This window comes from Nothoprocta perdicaria, unplaced genomic scaffold, assembly GCF_003342845.1.
Source record: "Nothoprocta perdicaria isolate Ctin4 unplaced genomic scaffold, notPer1 scaffold_12, whole genome shotgun sequence".
NCBI classification, from domain to species: domain Eukaryota; kingdom Metazoa; phylum Chordata; class Aves; order Tinamiformes; family Tinamidae; genus Nothoprocta; species Nothoprocta perdicaria.
In genome coordinates, this window is record NW_020454316.1 from 1,849,299 (window position 1) to 1,854,491 (window position 5,193).

The following is a 5,193-nucleotide window of genomic DNA, read 5'->3' on the forward strand; positions in this document are numbered from 1 at the left end:
ACTTCTAGAAAGCTATTATTAACAGTATTCTCTAACAGTTAATTTTGGTCAGGTTCTCACGCTTCTAAATAAATCTCTTCTTTAAGGGGTAAATAAATTATGTTTTATAAATTAATGCTTTCTTCCAAATGAGTTTATCCTACGGAGTCAACCAAACACTAACAAATCTATAAAGCAAACTTCATTCCTTCTGCTGGAATTTGGCAAAGGCTGACATTTATGCTGTGCAAGTGTTTTTTTGCAGTCCCTGAGAAAATCATCTCCTATTTTACTGAGTTATAATCCTCAGAAAAAAATTGCAGTTTTCATGGGCTCGCTGAAGACTCACTGGAACATTGCAGAGAAAAACATCCCTCGAGGTCATTTATGCAATGAGCCTTGTCGGAAGTCTGCAGGCAGACAAGAAGTGGCAGTTCTGGATTGCAAGGTGGATCCAGAGAGCAGAAGCATCCGGAAGGGAAAGGGAGAAAGGTACCAGATTCCCAAGACACAGATGAGTTGAACCTGGAGAGGAGCTTCAGGGACTATGGACCACCAGGGACAAGCCCCGGGAGCCTCTGGGGATCTCCAAGAAGGGCAGTTTGCTTATTTTTGCCCAGCAGCTAAGACGTTCCGGATGATGGAGAAGGGTTTGCTTTCCTAGAGTTGTTGCTGTTGGACTTGTAGCCTCCACGTGCCCAGGTCCTGGAYGGGAGCTCCAAGGTGGGAACCCCAGGACCAAAAGGTCCCAGCCTGCAGCTAATGCAATGGGCTGMAGTTTCATGGACCAGAAACCATCCAGTGCTTGGAAATGGGGTGGAAGGTGAAGTGTTTCCCGTCCTGTTCCCACCACACAGGSATGGATGGGCTCTGAGGACAGGAAGCACTTCCACCCCGACAGCATTAGCAGGGAGCTGCTAATGGAAGGCAGAGGGAAGAGCCYGTCTCGCCAACCCCGTAATGAAACGCGACTGAGCCCTCGTGAACTGCCACCGATTCCCAGCCTCTCGCCGGCGAGCAGCCCGACACAACACGCTGGTGGGGGACGCTGTATTGCGTGTCACCTCTTCAAGCCGTGCAGCAAAGGGACTTGTCACTTGCGTTTCCTTCGCAGGTGCAATATTTGCTCTATAATCACATCAAATAAGGGAAGTAATTTTTACTTTATTCCGTTGTGTTATTGCTCTGGTTAGCCGGGCTTTCCACTGGCTTGGAGACTTGCTGGGAGAGGAGAAGGCAGCTCTGTGTTTGCACTGAGCTCTGTGGTTAAAAAAGTGCTCTAATTAAATGCTAGGAAATACCTTTCTTGCTCTGACTGCAGGCAAAGAGCACCTAGCCCTTCCTTGCATGCCTTTTTTCTTTTTCTCCAGGGCTATTGCTGTGGGAACACTTCCTTTCCTCAACCTGCAAACTGGGGAGCAATTGCAATGGTCCCTGTTTAAAAGGAGGAGGAAGTCGGGAGTAAATGGGACTAAGCAGGAGCCTGCAGGGCTGGGGACAAAAAGGGCTTCGAAGGGCAGCTGCCGTCCCCTTTGCCAAGGGTAAATCCTGACATCTCTGCTGCACTCTGGTGAGTGTAGAAAATAAAATTCCAGTAAAACTTCCTCATTTGTTAGCAGTTCCCACTAATGAAATTCTGTTGCTCCCGTGGAAGGTGTAACGTGTCTAAGTAGCTTTTGATTAATGTGAACATTCAGACAAGGCTTGAACCCAGCCCTGGGGGAGGGAGTTTGCAAATCTGGAACCCAGTGCTGGTTCTCGCCCAATGCTATCTATAAATACCTTTTCTGCTTCCATTCTGCTTGCTCATGAGGGCTGGAAGTGCCAAAATGCCCAAGGAAAGCTGCTTTTCTGACCTCTCCAAGCTGAGCAGATGTACCAAGCAGGAGGAACTCACTTGAAGTGCTGTCTGCATTGAATTTCCTCCCCAGTTTTGCAGATGCAAGTGGCAGAGCCACCGCTCGGGGATCAGCATGGGAGCTTAGGGCATGGCAAAGCTTGGCTYGCAGGATGCGGACTGAGGACAGGGTGACACTTGGGACATGTTATAGGGACATGCTGAGRCCAAGCCATGCAGCAGGTCCTTGTGTCAACAGCCCTGCACACAGGGAGAATCCGGATCATCCCTGGACTGAGAAAGGGGGGAGAGATACCACAGAAAGGAGGCAACTTGTCCCATCTTTTGCAGATGGGAGGGAGCTTGGCACGGACTTTGGGGCTGCTCTTGCCACAGGGATCTCATAGGACCCCACCACTCATCACACCTCACGTTACTGGTGCCCATCTCCACACCAGTCGTTCAAGCTCCCACCATGTGGAGAGGATGGAAAGAAATAGGCACCCGGGAGAGTGATTCATTTTGTCCTTATGGAGCTGTCTAAAACAGGTCAATGAATCATGCTCTAAAAATGCCTCTTTCTCCCACAGACTAGCGAGGAAGCTTCAGGGATGAGCTCAGATGGAGATGTCTMCCCTGCAGACATCTAAGGATGCCTTTGCCATCCTATCTCTCTATTTCTTACTTCTGTGTGGGCTGATCGGGGAAAGCCATTYCAGAAGCCCGTGGGGAAAGAGAAGCCTTGCTACAGGGAGAACCTGCAGGACTATTGAAGGATTCCAGTATCTCCCATTGCCCGGATTCAGCTGATGAGCAGGGTATCTAGATGCCTCCATTTCAACCCTTCCAAAGCCAAACAGGGAAGGCTGCGATTTTCTGTAGAGCTCATTGCGCTCCTCAGCTTTTCTTTYGAGGTTTTCTTCACTACTTCAGAAGAATGTGATCTCTGGAAAGCCTCTCCTGGCATATCCTAAGCACTTTGAGCCATCATGTCACAGTGCAAGGCCACCTTCTCCTAGGACCTGGTGCTGCCCAGATTGCCTCCTGGCAGTTACTCTCTCCTTGGTGTCCTTGGCCACATTCTCTGCTGATCAGAGTCCTCTAGACCCCTCCATCTCTCATCGCTAGCTGAGGCTGCAGAATAATCCAGGCCTCCTTCAGAAGGTYCTTCTTACGTCTAGGTCCAAGTGACTTCCAAACACAGCGGATCCCAAAACGATCGTATCCCGTTGACATCTGCGATAGCAATGAGCAGAAGGTCCTTTTGAGAGGTCTGTTCTGCCATCAGGGGTGTAAATTATTTTGCTTGCACTGGCTTCCGTGGACCGTCAGTGCTGAAACCCTTTCACAATGATTCCTCTTTTATTTTCAGGTTTTAGTCACCCCAGACRTCTGCCTTTAGCAGAGCATCTTGCCAATACTGCCTATGGCTTCAAATGTGATTTTACGCATGCATGAAAAGCGTAACTTCAGTCATGCCGCACACTCCTGATCTACAGGCCAAACAAACAGCAGCTYGACCAATTTACAACTGCCTGAGTGATGCTGCGATGTCTGCGACGTAGAGTTAAGTGGAACAGCACTGTCCTGGGGAGGAGGCCCACGCACGGTGGGAAATGCCTTCTCCTTAGCAGAGGGAAGTTGAGTGGACATCTTGCTGTGGCTGCTGTCCTGGCCGCGTGGTGTCTTCTCCTGTGGCTGCTTTATCTGGCTCTCTGGATGCCTTGGACCACTGGAGCACATGTTTCTACATGCTGCAAAATGCAGCCTACCATGAACCACAGCCCCGCTCCCGAGCTCAGCCGGCACATCTGCTTATGGGAAGAGTTATCCTTKTCAGATGATTATGGAATTGTCTCCCACCACGGAGCTCAGCTGCCTTCGAGCTGCCTCGAGCTCRCAGCCAACTGCAAGGTGGGAGAAGCTGCCTGGGCTTCCAAGGGCCACCTTGGTGTGGGTGACCACAGGCCCCATCCCCTGGCCCTGAGGGACACGTTTCCATCCCACCTCAATGCACTTCCTACAGATAAGCAGCTCCTTGGGGAAACCAGGCAGAGCTCCGTCACAGGAGTGTAAAAGCATCAGAACCTTWAATTTTTAATCTCTCCTCATCAGCTGGCATCGGGGAGGACGATGCTTCCTGAAATTTTAATTGGCAAACCCATTGACCCATTTCTTCCCGTGTCCCTGGGTGGCAGCACAGGGAATGTTTTGGGCTGGTGGGAGAGCAYGTTATATTGGGGGCCTGGGGCTCAGGAACCTCCAGGTCCTTCCCAGAAAAGCCATGGGGTGATGGTTAAGCGTAGATTTGACACAGCCAGATGCTGCATTCAGTGCATCTCTGGTCCCCATAACCTGACGTATCTGCAGGACAGAGCAGGACGCACAGCACGGAAAATGAGGCAGCTCTGCTGGTCCCACCAGCTGSTCTGGTCTTTCCATCAGCCAGCAGCTTCCTTACAAAGTGATGGCACCTCCCAGGAGCTGGAAAAGAAGGAAAAAAAAAAAAAGAGAGATCTCCTGGAAAGGTTATTTCTTCAAAAGCAAAACCGGGCRAGCAAAACTTGCCAGTCAAGGTCACTTTGGTGAAGTTATTGGATGGGAGGCTGCAAAGTTCTAAATCAGCTTTATTCCACCCAAAATGCGTCCCGGCAGTGAGGTTGAAGCAAAGCGGCTGAGGCCTGGGCAGTATCCCAGCTCCCTCAGAAGATCCTGCTGGGAGGGAGGAAGCCAGAAGGAAATCCTGCCCTGTGAGATCCCCAGGGCTATTGTGCTGGCTCAGGATGCTCCCGCGTTTGGGAATATCGCAGGAATTTGGGGTAATMGCGGAGCTGGTTCCAAATGCTTGGCCCAAACCCGGGAAATGGATCCCCAGGCTGCAAAACTGTGTYGACTTGCAGTTGTTTCAGGGCTTGATTTTCATAGGATATACAGGATTGTTCAACAAGGAGTGAAATTCGCCTTTGAAAGAAGCTGCCAATCTCAGGGGAAAAAAAAAAAAAGTCTTGAAATCCTGCTTTACATGAATTTGAATTCAGATCTGTATATAAAATAGCATTCTTGTCAATCAGAGGCTGTGTTCGAGACACCAATCTGACGTCAAATCCAAGCAGAACGAGGCAGCGAGCTGAATGACAGATTGTATGGAAGAAATCCAGAATCCAGCTTCAAAAAGCAGTTGGCCAGACACGGGATACARCAGCGCCGGGAGATGAACTCACCGTTTAAAGTTTTGAGTTTYGTTTTTGAAGAAAACAACTCGCTCTGCTACCCAGATGGAGGTTTTCTTTGAGAAGATGTCATTAACTTTTAAATTGGCTGATGTCATCCCTSCCGGATACATACACACACCTACACACCGCGAGCAGACAAGGAGC

The 5,193-nt window shown here is 49.7% G+C and overlaps 1 long non-coding RNA gene across 1 annotated transcript; it reads left to right on the forward strand.

Moving 5' to 3' along the window:
* The first annotated feature begins 1,350 nt into the window (after positions 1–1,350).
* Positions 1,351–2,566, forward strand: LOC112959965. Its single transcript, XR_003251679.1, has 2 exons — positions 1,351–1,549; positions 2,407–2,566. It is a non-coding gene; the product is annotated as an uncharacterized LOC112959965 (long non-coding RNA).
* Positions 2,567–5,193: the final 2,627 nt, after the last annotated feature.